This window comes from Petaurus breviceps, unplaced genomic scaffold, assembly GCF_028583685.1.
Source record: "Petaurus breviceps papuanus isolate PSGF00001 unplaced genomic scaffold, PetGlider_PUasm1.0 37, whole genome shotgun sequence".
NCBI classification, from domain to species: Eukaryota; Metazoa; Chordata; class Mammalia; order Diprotodontia; family Petauridae; genus Petaurus; species Petaurus breviceps.
This window is the reverse complement of record NW_027186296.1, coordinates 42453361-42467593: the sequence shown is the minus strand read 5'-3', so window position 1 is coordinate 42467593 and position 14233 is coordinate 42453361. Positions and strand designations below refer to the sequence as shown.

At 37.2% G+C, this 14233-nt stretch overlaps 1 protein-coding gene and 1 long non-coding RNA gene across 2 annotated transcripts in view; one reads left to right on the top strand and one right to left on the bottom strand.

The window, feature by feature from the left end:
- TLN2 (talin 2) overlaps positions 1-14233 on the top strand; it is a 569404-nt gene that overhangs the window by 37999 nt on the left and 517172 nt on the right. The window contains exon 2 of the mRNA XM_069098382.1: positions 7382-7410. The gene's annotated coding sequence lies outside the window, so the exon portion shown is untranslated. The remainder of the gene's footprint in view (positions 1-7381; positions 7411-14233) is intronic.
- Positions 1-14233, bottom strand: part of LOC138169168 (uncharacterized) — a 70015-nt gene that overhangs the window by 29066 nt on the left and 26716 nt on the right. The window lies entirely within an intron of this gene.

The window sequence follows — 14233 nt, the reverse complement described above, 5'->3', positions numbered from 1 at the left end:
GCACAGTCTGTTCCCTAAATGATTTGCTCCTAATTTTTTTTTCCTTTTTAGTTCCATATCATTCTTAAAATAATGAAAAATTATAGTTTCCTAGATTTGGAGAATTGGAAGAAGTATTGATGTTCATCCACTAAGTGTAAGATTTCCTTTTAGTGCTGCTACTAGATGGTTACTCTTAACGTTTCTACTTTTAGGGAGCTCTTCTACCTTAAGGGGCATGACACTCCATTGTCAGATTTCTAACTGTTAGGAAGGTCTTCCTTATATCGAACTAAAGTCGACTTCCTGTCATTTTCCCTTAATTAATCTTAATTTTCTACCCTCTAGAGCAGCTGTAGGTAAGTCCACTCCCACTTATACATGTAATAATTCCCATTTCTATAATATTTCCAAGTTTATTGAAGTACTTTGCTCACAGTAGTTTAATAAAGTAGGTAATGTGGGTATTATTAGTCTAATTTTTTATAGATTAAATTAAATTCGGCAAACACTTCTTAAATACCTATTATGTGCAAGACATTGTGCTGAAGGAACTGAAGAGAGCAAGGGTTGGAGAAATTAATTAACATTCACAGTTAAGTTAATTAGTTAACTAATAATAAGTTTAAGTAACATCCTTATGCGACTGGTCTACATTGGTGCTGAACTTCTTGACTCCAAGTCCTGTGCTCCTGTGTCTCTGTTTTTCAAGGCTAAACATTTCAAACACCTTCATCCATCAAAAAAAAAAGTTTTTTATATATCCTGAATTTCCCCTTATATCCCTCACCTTCCCAGAGGTGGAATTTACTTACTCATTTATTCTTCTTCTGATGTAGTTTTTAAGATCTCTTCTCTGCATTGTCAGTTGTACTTTAAAAATGTGATGCTTACAGCCCTATAACTGTAATCAGGGCTTGTGAAATGTACAGTAGAATGATGACGCCTCCTTACCCAGACACACTTCATCAAGATTCCATTGACTTTTTTTAGAAGTCGGCTCTCTTCCATATTGTGTTCCTGCAACTGATTTGTGAACCCAAATGTGAGACTTTGCATGTATTTGTTGGTTGCTTTTCCTTATTATAGCTTTCCTCGATGTATCTTTTAACCTAATTATGGGTGCAAAATATGGGGGTGGAGTGGGGAATTCATGTTATAATTTGCCCAGCTTACACTGTAGTAGGGATGACCCTGGGCTCTTGGTGTAGGCTGTTGAAAGTATTATTAGAAGCCAAAGAAGGGAGAGATCAGTGCAGGCCTGTGTAATGAGAAAGACTTCAAGGAGCATTTTGGACTGGATCCATTTGCCATTAGATCAAGGAACTTGTGGGGGGTAGTGAGGTATGATGGGTACAGACTTGGACTGCTAGTCAGGGATGGCCATCTCTACCAGCACCCTCTCAGCAACTTTAATAATCTTGCCTGGCCAGTTTAGTTTGCTTTGTGTGGGAAGAGAATAGACTGACCATTTGTGGTATCCCTCAGATTCTCCCTGTGTGTTATTTGCATTCTTAATAAGATGCATACCCTTTAGGAAAAAAAAAATCCAAACAAGCAGTCCCTGTTCCTTATGGAACGGTGCTTGGCAGAGCATCAGATACCTACCCAGAAGAAAATAAATTATGTTTCTTAAGGTTTATTGACAGTGAGTGGGATTGATTTCTGGGGGCTGTCACTCACTGGTCAAATGCCACTTAAGAGAGCAAGGGAGTTGGGTGAATATTTTTATGTTTTTGATAACATTAAACTGTGTCAGGCTTGTGGGTATTGTGATGGCTATTTGCCAAGAGGGCAGGGAAAGATGCCTGCATTGTTATTTCAGCACAGCCTTAGTGTTGAGACTTTCTGAAAAGTCCTTTATACACATTATCTAACTTCATCCCCATAATAACCCTGTGAGAGGTGGGTACTTCAGGACAGGCTTTTGATTCAGGCATTGTTCTTGTTGAAGGCAGAGTGCTAATAGCCTAACTTTATGGGTATTCATGTGCAATGATACATTCTTCATTGTTCTAATAGTTTTCTGGGTTTAGAAGCTGGGTCATACCTACTGTAAATGGTATTAGGTAAATATTTGTAATCATTTAGCTTCCTTTTTTCTTCATTCCTTAAAATCAGCCTTCTAACTAAGGTTTATTTTTTTTTTGGCGGGGGGGAATCCTAAATTTTATGGCAAAGGATATTTCTATCCAGTAATTAAGATAGTAGTTTCTTGCAAGGAGTAGTAGCAGTAGGAAGAGAAAGGAAAGGAGAGATAATTAGTAATTATTATCAAAAGTTGATATTTATACAGCATATAATAGTTGGCATTTATTTTTACTTTTTAAAAATTATTTCATTAAATTTATGGAATAAAATAAGCATTTCTATAACATAGTGTAGGAAAAGAGATGATTGCATATGAATTTGCAAGTCTGTTATGTACAACTTACTATTCCTTTTAAATATGTAATAAAATTGTCATGTAAATTTTTTTTTTCTTTTCTTCCCTCCCTTCACCCTAGACATGGCTACCATTAAATACAAGTAAGCATATATATATATATATGTAAAATTATTTTATACATACTTCTGTTTATCAGTACTTTCTTGGATGCGGATAGTGTCTTTCTTCATACACCCTTTTTTAAGTTAATTTGGGTATTACAGGCATGCCCATTAACTGGGGAATGGATGAACAAGTTGTGGCAGATCATTGTGATAGAATACTATTGTGCTATGAGAAATGATGAGTGCAGTGATCTTCGAAAAATATGGAAAGACTTGCATGAATAAAGAGCAAAATGGGGGTGGCTAGGTGGCGCAGTGAATAGAGCACCAGCCCTGGAGTCAGGAGGACCTGAGTTCAAATCCGGCCTCAGACACTTAACGCAAAAACTAGCTGTGTGATCTTGGGCAAGTCACAACCCCAACTGCCCTCCAAAAAAAAAAAAAAAGAGAGCAAAATGAGAAGAACAAAGAGAACACTGTATACAGTAATAGCAGTATTGTCTTAAGAATGACTTTGAATGAATAAGTCATTTTGACTGTTATAAATAATTTGACATTTAAATGAGACATCTAGGTAGCACAGTGGATCAATTGCTGGCCCTAGAGTTCAGAAGACCAGTGATTAAACCCAGTCTCAGGAACTTATTAGCTGTGACTTTGAACAAATTATTTAACCTTTCTCCCTCAGTTTCTTCATCTTTAAAATGGGAATCATTTTAACCTGTTTACCAGGGTCATATGTGAGGATAAAATAATTGTTAAGCACTATATACAATCTAGCAATATTTTAAAATTATCATCATGTAGCACTTTAAGATTTAAAAAGTACTTTATACACAATATTTCCTTTAATGCTCATAACCTTCTGAGGCATCCACTTTTTTTTTGGTTTGGACCTCTCCATAATTTCATTATTGTAAGAAGCCGGGCGCCTTCTTTAAGAAAACTCTTTTTAGCCATGCAGATTGACCACCTTTCTCAAAATGATAATCTTTTCAGAGATGCCTTGGGCACTGAAAGATGGAGTAATTTACATCCAAAGTGACAAATGTAAGGCAGGATTAGAATCTGGGTCTTTCCACTGTACCACATTGCCTCTTTTAATAAATGCTCCTTTTTTGGGGTGGGGGGGCTGATTAATGATGGCAGAATTTTGTTCCTTAGTTTATTATGAAGAGTAAAGATAAAATCAGTGCTTTTCAGATGAAAGAATTTTTGAACCATTTCGGACCCTTTAATTTTCTTGGAGTACTGACAACATAACTTTCCCTAGTTGGGAAAACAAACAAAAATAACTATACCTCTATTGCTACACGTACAAAAGATTATCACTTGTATACCATATATGTGTTATAATTGCAGATTGACATTATGGATAATATGCATTGTGGTGGTACTTTCCAGGTACTACTGTTCAAAGGGGGTGATTGGACGCTTAGATCAGTAGTATCTAAAGTGGGATGCAAAAAAACAGTCCATTAAGCTGTGGGAAGAAAAAATTAGAACTTCTATTTATATGCATTGTTCAGAAAAATAAGCAATACATTGTTTTATTAATATTTAATATATGGGTATACAGACATAGAGCTTTACTCAGGCTGTATGTGAGACGTGTCATGATGGTACCCTAAGTATCCTAAGGGCAGAATGGAAGTTCCACAATGTGGAAGGGTTGATAGTAGCAGTTTTACTCATTAAAATTTTTTTTTCTGTACATTGCAGCATACTGTGTAGTTTATATTACCTAGCTAAGTGGATTTATGGATTATCCAAATGATTTTAACTGACCTAACCCCCACAAAATGGACCAAATGGCTTAAAAAGCTTTTCTTGCAAAGTAATCATGGATTGAAGATAATACTGCTAATATAAGCTTGCATAAGCAAGTGACATCAAAATGCAGAATAGGTAGTTCTATTCCTAGTGCATTCTAATATGATGATCTAATCAGATCTGATGAGAAGTGGGCCAAAAAAATTTCAAAATTATTAAGGTTATTTGAAATATGGATTTGCATCCACTCTCAGTAACAATGAACCTTGCTGCAAGTGTATAGTGTTGCCTTGAGATATTAGCCATCGAGTGCATAAAGCTATCACCATTAGCAAGATATTTGAAAATTTAAATTTTATTGTCAAAAATTATATAAATGTCATGTATTAGAGACTCATGCATACTTAAGATATTTGTAAATAGGTTTCTAACCTATTGAAAAAATTTCCCAAATTAAGGGTTTCAAGTGGATATTTGAATCATTTGTTAAAAACATTAAAGTGCTATATATTTTTTGAACAGTTTATAAGAACAGCTGACTAACATCAGGGAAAAAGGAAATTTACTAACCAAATTTTAACAAAAACTTTTGTTTAATTGGTGGATGTGATTTATAAAAATCATTGTCATGATTTTAATAAATACAGTCAATAGTGCACTTCTTGCATTTGGACCAGTGTCTTTGTGAGGTATCTTTTCTAGCTTTGACCATCATTCAAACCAGTTAACAAAATAAACTGAACTTCAAACCAGACCTTCCAATCACTTGTATTATAAAATGTTAAACCAAGATTTTCATTATTAACAACAACAATTCAGCTAGCATTTATGTATTGCTATAAGGTTTGTAAAATGTTTTACATTTATTATCACAGTTAAAAATTTTAAAAATAATTAAGGAGAATTATGCAAAAATTCAGATTTTTTTTTCTTCCAAAATGATTGTTACTTTGCGGAGTACAACTCACTGTTGCCATCTTTTTGTTACCTTTATTCATGACAAGAATTGTCCATGTGAGAAATGTATGTCTTTTATGCAGCCAACGTAAGTGAAAAAAAAGTAATTAAGCATATCCAATCACATTTCTCTCTCTAAAATATTACTATAATTTCAGGTAGAGCAATTAGATTTCTTGCACCATTCATAAAATGTAGTATATTAGTATAGTAGAACATGTTTGTGAACATTTATTAAGTACTTACTATTTGCAAGGTACTGTGCTAAGAACTGGGTATACAAAGAAAGACAAAGGATGGTCCATGACTTCAAGAAGTCATAATCTGATGTGTGAAGACAGTAAAAAGAAGCTGAAAAGTAGGAGGAGAGAGAGAGTACCTATCAAGGGGGCATGAGGAAGCCCAGGGAATGTAGCCAGGTGGGAAATTTTGAGGCTGCTCTGGGCACCCTCCTTAAATGGAGGATCTGGAAGGAGATCTCCATTGGCCACTCTCCGCCCTCTCCAGTGAGCAGGACAGGGGGTGCTGAGTGGGTGTGAGTTTCAGGGTTGATGTAATCTTTCAAGCTGTTGAGGTATAAAGTCCAGATATTGGGTGTGCCTACAGTTTTGTTTTTTTTTTTTACTGCTAGAGTGCATACCTTAGAAAATATTCATAGGACATTATGGTGTTTCTCTATATGGCTTTCCAGATTCAAAGTAAAGAAATAAGGATCTGAAATGGTTTTTATCAATTACTTCTTTCCTTACTTTTCAGGGTAGGAGGATATAGGTAGACAGTGGGAAACTAGAGATTTGCTCTCTGCATCCACTCAGAATTGCGAAGTTGACATCAAAGCTGCCAGAGGAAGCCCCCAGTGTTTCTCCCTTTCTTGACCTTTTTTTAGTATCACTGATGTATATGTGAGTTTGCTGTAGAAGTGTTGCCTATCATATATAATGGCTTTTTGACTATATCAACTTGCCATCAATATTCAGAAATACAGGGTTAGCCATCACAGAGCCTGGGCAGTAAGGAGAGGAAGGCGTTAAGTAGAAGACTCTTGGTTTTGCAGATGGGAGCTAATTGGCTTGGGGAGAGTCTTGGTGTAATGGTGTAAGTAATGCCAAATAGTCTGTAATGTGTCTGTTTACTGTAGAAATGCCTGTTAAAGGTCCTTTAATAATCAACAGCATAGGAAATTTTACTATTTTGAGCTCATCTGTTTCCCATTTCATATTTTTTGCTAATCTTCCAATTAACTCCCACCTCTCCCCCTACACTCACAGAATGACTCCTTCCTTTCCTTTGCCTACTTTTATGCTTAATCTCCAAAGCCAAAATGCAGCATGACTTGGGTATTTCAAACTCCATGGGTTGTCTGTTTAGAATGTATGTTCCCTAGGGCTTGCCTTGTGGTTTTCTGGAGGTGGTAGTAGATTGAGGACCTGTCCTTCCTGTGCTGGAGCTTTTGTTTTTTCTCCTTATCCTCGATTTTTTTTGAACTTCCTGTGGGATTTTTCTCTCACATTGAGAACATTTTTGGGTGACTGCTCAAGCTGTCATGCTTCTCCTATCCTGCCCTTAATTGGACCCTTCATCAAATAAGCAAAATGAAAAACAATAACAGTGACAAGTTAAAAAAAAATAGCTGTGCCTGTATGCTTCATTCTATACCTGTAGAATACCACCTCTGCTGAAAGTTATGCTCAAAAGACCGGATTTTACCAATTCAGAATTTTCCATTCCAAAGATATTGTTATATATAGTGGTAGCAGCTACTGTTAATCTTTCACCCTCTCTGGATGTTTTCTGGTGAACTGGTTGAGGTATTTAAAGGGTTGCAGGTCATGGAACCCTTATAGACAACCTTCACGTAGCCAATCTATTCCATAAAAATTAACTCTATTTTGATTTTTAAGCTTCAGGGTTCAGAACTAAGTCATTTCCCATGGACACCCTCTATTAAGTGCCCTGTGTCTTCCAAGTCTCTGGTTCTAAAGGGCTCTGAGACCTAAAGCTCATTTACACAGAAGTATAAATAACTAATGACAGTAGAAGGTGCTTTCAGATAGACAAGAGGTGTAATGGGATATAATGTCTTATTGTTAATGAATGTCTGGTGATGGAATTGTAAGTCATCAAAAGTAGTTTAGAAGAGAGATGGTGAGGTTTTGTTTGTTTGTTTGTTTTGTTTTAGGTGGGAAGGAGAGAAGAGGAAGTGGGCAGGTAAGCATTTTCTAGCCCTGAAATCACCTCACCCAAGACTAACCCAAGCGCCAAGTGTAACTTCATCTATAGTGATGACTTTCTATTTAAGCTGAAGCTGATCACTATTGAAGTTAAAAGATATATTTATTTTTACACTTCACTCTCATTTCCTGCCTTATCTGGTTCCTGTCATATATGTTTGATGTAGATATAATGTTTTTGTTTCCAGAGTTTATTTTAAGAATGACAGTAGGAGCCGAGTTGTAAACTTCTTGGAAAATAATATACACGAAGCTGTAAACTGCAGCTACCATGCCATGAAAGTGTCTAAACTGTTTTAAGCACAATTTCACTCCTTTCCTGTACCTATCCACAGTGGATGGTTTACATCTGGCTTGGGTATTCACAGTGTATACACATTTCTCTGTATTCTCCCCCACTGGTGTTTGAGGAAAGAAAGCTAAATGGAAATGAGATTCTTTCTATTTCTTTTAAGAATACGTCAATCAAAATCCATCAGTTATTTCTGAGGTGGTAACCCCTAATTGTTGATTGTATGAGATGTTCTGGTCATCTGTACTGTACTGAATATAGGGAACCCAATATACCATCTTTATTGACCATATTTATCTTATTAATTAATTCTTTGGACCATTCTGCTTAGTAGTGATATTGTATAGTACCTAAAAATGCTAAAAGTAGGGGTTGGCAACTTTTCAAATGTGGTATGCCAATGTTCCAGTCCCTCTTTTTTGACCTTGAGGTAGAAAAGGGAATGGGTGATCAAGCAAATTTTAAACTCTGTCAAAGAATGGTGAAGGCATCAAAGTGAGATTTGTTAGTGACCTCAGACTCTACTCAGGTTTCCTGCCCCAGGAAGATGAGACTTCCTGAGGTTAAATCCAGACATTTACTAGCTATGTGACTCTGGGTAAGTCACTTAGCCCTGTTTGCCTCAGTTTCCTCATCTGTAAAATGAACTGGAGAAAGAAATGGCAAACCATTCCAGCATCTTTGCCAAGAAAACCTCAAATGGGGTGACAGAGTCAGACAGGAATGAAACAATTCAAAAACAATAACCACTCTGTATAAAAAGGCTTAAAGTCTTAGGAATTAAGAAGTTATTTAATCCAAGTATTATTAGTCAACTCTGTATTATAGCCTATCTAGCAATCTTACATAATTTAAAACTTGCAGTTTTAATTAAACTCTGTATTGACAACTCCAGTCACTTTTTTCTTATTTAGTATGCAACTTGGAGCAGAGTCTAACAGAGAAATCCTTTGGAACCAAAAACTTTAATTGCCATCCTATTTCTAGAAATTTTGGAGCCAAAAAGAGTTCATATTTTCCATTTCAGACGTCAAGTTAGAAACTAAGATCAACTTGGGGCGATGTCAGGAATCTGGACAATTCTGCAACTTCTGAGTTAGGTCTTACAAGATAACATTTATTATTTGAGTTGCTATGACTTTGCACACTACCCCGTCTACTTAAGTTAATTACCAAAGATAATTCTAAAACTAAAGCTTAGCAAAATTTGGAATTTCAGCACACCTGCTTACATGTGATTTAATCTTATATTACCCATTATTCCTCAGACCAGGAATGTGTTGGTAAATTTTTAACAACTGACTTCTCTCCCTTCTTGCCCAAGAAATGTTCATGACACACTTTTATTTTGGTTTTTTTTTTTGCCTTTTGGAGGGCAGTTGGGGTTCAGTAACTTGCCCAAGGTTACACGGCTAGTTTTTTTTTGTGTTAAGTGTCTGAGGCTGGAACCGAACTCGGGTCCTCCCGACTCCGGGGCCGGTGCTTTACTCACTGCACCACCTAGCCGCCCCTCATGACACACTTTTAAGTTTAATCTTTGTCATTAACATTGTCTCTGTCATTTAAGTCTAGACAATCAATAAAACAACAACTCAAGCCTTGATTTGTAGTGTTTGCCAATATCTAAGGCATAAATGCTCACAGTGAAAATTTAACAATTGTCTCTGGTGCTCAAGCAGACCCAAGCACACCTTTGCCTTGGAGTAATGAAAAGCATTTCAGTGTTTTTTGTACTTTTCAAAGAAGATAATTTAAGGTTCAGAATATAGAAGCAACATGTCCGAAGTCATGAGATGATTTATTCTTAGGATTGAATTTAGTATACAGATTTTCTGAATTCTTCCCCCATTGGGACGTAGCAAAGATGAAACTTTTTTCTGATGTGTGCATAGTGATATCCTAGAAGCAGATTTAACATTGTTAGATTTCTCCAGATTCTGTAGAATATGTCAAAGTTCAAAGTGAGTAAAAATAAAAATTGACATTTTCATAATTAATTTAGGTATTGAATTGTGAACATTTTTAAACTGCATTTACAACTTAAAGTAGGCTTTACTATCAGTGTGTCAAAGTGAGAGAATTTTCAAGACAGTTTTATTGACTTTGTGAGAAATACAGGTAAGCTAGAGACAAGACAAACACAGGAAATAATTAGGGAATAGTACAAGGCTATCTATCTGTGATTGAGTTGTGTGTTACAGACATAAAAGTTAGATAAAACATCATTGAAGACAATCAGTTTCACTTGGGCTGTAAGACTACAATCTAAATAGGGTCCTTTGGGACTTTGGACAAATCACTTCAACCTCTGTATGTTGGCTTTCCTGGTTCATGGAATGGGGGATTAGAATAGATGACTGTTAGAAGTTCCTGCTAACTCTAGACTGATCTTATGGTCCTCCTGGTCTAGAAGGCTCCCTGGTGGTGGTGTTTGTTATCAAGAGTACAGAAGCACTTTGACTCTTCTCAAAATGAGACCTTCTCTTAGTACCAGCGCAATTTTTGTAGTTAGGTTGTATTGGTAGATCTGCTTGGCAGGACATTCCTTGGAGTTTCTTTGAAGATTAATTCACATAGAGATATGATTCTCTTAAAACATGATATCTCTTCCCATTAGATTGTAAGCTTCTTGAGGGCAGCGACTGCCTTTTTTTTAAAAATTGTATTCTTAGTATTTAGCATAGTGAATGGCACATTGTAGATGCCAAACAAATATTTATTGAATTGACTTGGACTTCTTCACAGTTTCTGCTGGATGAATAGTAGAAAGGTAGAGGAAAAAAACTTGACATTGGAGATCTTTCTTAAGGGATTTTCATCTTTTTGATAAATAAAATATTTATTTGTTCTTTGTGGCGTGCCCTTAGGCACTATGCTAACTGCTGATGTTACAAATACAAGCAAGAAAGATAGCCCCTGCCCCACATGCCTGGAATATATCAACACAAAGTCTGGTTTTGAAATGGTGGCCAGGAAGTAAGGCCTGATTGTGGACAAGATAAAGAGAAAGTTCTCCTCTCCAAGGCCAGTCTTCCTGGGGCAAAGTTTAAGGCTTCCATTGAGTTCAGGTGGACCCTATTTAGATTTGATGCCTCTTTTTGAAGGGGACATAGGAAAAAAAATATTACAGTCTAAAGAGGACTGAACTTTAACATCAGAAGACTAGCATTCAAGTTCTGCTGTACTATCTCAATAGCATTGTGTTGGTAGGTGGGTCATTACCTCTCCAAATTTTAATTTCTTCATCTCTAGAATGGGGATAATGATGTTTACACTTTCTATATCACAGGGCTATTTTAAGTAAAATATTTTGTAAACTATAAAAGTCAGTGCACATAGATCAGGGCTTTTGCTATTCCTGGGAAATAAATATGTAGTTATCATATTGATTTAAAGAAAAAAAGCAGCAAAATGAAGGAATGACCTGATTATATAATATTAGGTTCTTGACTATAGGAACAGAAAGACTGTTACAGCCTGAGGCGTAAACACATAATGAAGCTAGAACAATCCTTGGCACATATTTGTGGATATAATTTGGCTACACACTGGTGACATATTAAACATGAAACTAGATAATTACATAATTTGTCAATTGAAACATGTGTCCTATTCCCAGGACACCAAAACAGTTCCTCAGAGGTTAAAGACTGAGGAACTGCGCCTGCTATTTTTTTTTCCCCATGGGGTTGTGTATTTGTGTGTTTTCTTTTAATGGTTTAACCCCAGAGGGTCCCAGTGAAGCTTGAAACTTTAGATACCAAATATCTTTGACCAAGAAATTTTAGTTTGGTGGTTTTAGTTGAGGTTTAATCAGCAGAACTGAGGGATTGATTCATTCAACAGTTTAATCAAACTGCATTTATCAAGCATCTTCTATTAGCAGAGGCCTTGTGCTAGGTGGCTGGGAATAAGGATCAATCAACTACTCTTTTAACAATCATCTTCTATGGGCCAGACCTTGTGCTAAGGACTGAAGCTACAACACAAAAGCAAAAAAGACTCCCTATCCTCCATGGGCTTACATTCTAATGGAGGAGACATTACATATTATATGTTGAGCAATATAATATAAAATATACATTATATACTTAAATCCAGATACATAGAAAGAAGGTCGTAGATAAACTTAGGGGGAAAGGGGGATGGGGTGGAGAGTGGAGCAGGTAGGGGAGGCCTGGAAAAGGCTTCTTGCCAGAAGGAATTGTTTGAGGTAGGTCTTAATTGTGAGGCAGGAGAAGAAAGAGCTAACTTCTCTGTCATGAGAAACAGCCAGTGGAATGGTATGTGTGAGAAGCAGCAAGTATGACTGGGCAGGGTCTAGAACAAGAACAGGGAGTAGTAAAATCTAAGACACTGAAATGAAAGGAAGGAGGTAGTAGACTTTGTTTTGCTGGTGGGCACATGTAGGTAAGTCCTAAGCAATTTAAGGAGCCAGAGTGTACTTAGAAAGACTTTGGAAAATGTGGGACCCAAGCTGAGACTTAAAGGAACATAAGAATTCTAAGAGGCAGCAGTATGGAGGAGGAAGGGGGAGGAGAGAGAGAGAGAGAGAGAGAGAGAGAGAGAGAGAGAGAGAGAGAGAGAGAGAGAGAGAGAGAAAGAGAGGGAGAGAGGAGGTTTTTAAGCAGCTCACATATTCATTTATTAATATATTTACATACTTATCTCTCTAATTACTTATTTAATTAAAAGTTTGGATCTTCTTATCTTGCCCAGACTGGAAATGCAGGGGTGATTTGCTGACTGGATCTCATTCTAATTAGCCGGGTAGCTTTGACCCGCTCTATTTTGGACCTTGGCTGGCTTCTGAGGCAACCTAGTGTCTCTCTCCCCTCACTTTGGGGACGTCCCCCACCATATTAATACCACAGCTCAGATTCTGGCCCAAGCTCAGAGCTCTACCAGCCTTAGCCTCTCCCGCAGCAGAGATTATAGGCATGCTTCACCAAGGCTGGCAGCAGTTGCCATTCTTTTGGGGGGTGGGGAAGGAAACCGTAAGTACAGAGATAAGTAAATATAAACTGTATACAGAGTAAATACCAGGCTATTTCATTGGGAGGGGAGGAAGATACTTGCAGCTAACAGGGTCTTGTAGGAAGTCTCTTTTGAGTTTAGCCTTGTGATAGAAGCCAGGCATTCTGAGAGGTTGAGGGAGGGGAACAAAGACTTTCAGGCATGGAGACAGTTTGTATGCATAAAGGCAAGTAGATTGGGGTAGGGGGATGGGGACAGAGAATGGAGAATGTATGCAGGAAAGTCATGTTCAATAAGCCTGAACCAATAGGCTGCAAATAGAATTGTGAAGAGCTTTAAAAGCCAGAGGAAATTGCATTTGATTCAAGAGGAAAGAGGGAGCCCCTGGAGCTTTAAAAGTAGGCAGGTTTCATGACCAGACCTAAGCTTTAGCAGTATCACTTTGGCAGCTTTGTTGAAGATGAATTAAAAAGAGGAGAGACTGTGGAGGCAGGGAAACCAGGTGAGAGGCTCTTCCAGTGGTCCAGGTAAGGATTAATACACTTGTGGCTTTTTCTGACTTTTCCTTATCTCAGTTAACCTTGACAGTAATTTTACCCTCACATTTTGGTACCTTCAGAATATTAATGGAGAGGAGCAAACGTGATTTGGTCCTGCTATAACCGACAAAGGCTAGTCTGGGACTTTGTAGATATTTTCTCCATCTCCCACCATGACCAGCAAGTCCCCTTTTAAGCATGTTATAGATTGACAGTGAATCAGCCCAGTCCTTCTATAATCTGTAAGATCCCTCTGAAATGGATACATCACATGGATGCATCTGAAGGTCCTATGCATAATGAGTCTATTTGTGATTTTTAAATGAGTGCTCTGTACTGCAGGTCTGTGTTCTAATGATTGAACTATAAACCTTCTCTATTTTTAACATGGCATGCGTCTTCCTTAGAGTTGCTTTAATCAAAGCAAAAACTCAGGGGTAAAAAACTAATCAGCATTATTAGACTATAACTGCTTCTTCCACCCCCACCCTACCATGTTTCTATTGGAAACTTTCTCATTTCCCACAGTGCAAAGATCAATGACATCAGTACTCTGATGAGAGGACAGGAATAATTAGAATATATTAATGAAGTAATGTGTGAAGAATTTGCTTTGACAATTATTAAGAGCTATCCAAATATAAGTTGTTGTTGAGTTTTTTCAGTCATGTCTGACTCTCTGTGACCCCACTTGGGGTTTTCTTGGCAAAGGTAAGGGAGCAGTTTGCCCTTTCCTTCTCTAGCTCTTTTTTTTTTTTTTTTAACAGATGAAGAACTGAGGTAAACAGGGTTAAGTGACTTACCCAGGGACATATAGCTGGTAAGGGTCTGCGACTAGATTTGAACTCAGGTCCCCTTGACTCCAGGACTGGTGATCTGGGCCTCATAGTTGCCCTCTACAAATTTGGTTGCTGTCACTGATTTAACTTTTCTTAAATTGTCAACTTTTGGTTCTTGTGGACTATGTGAGATTTTGAACTAGTGGGACAAAA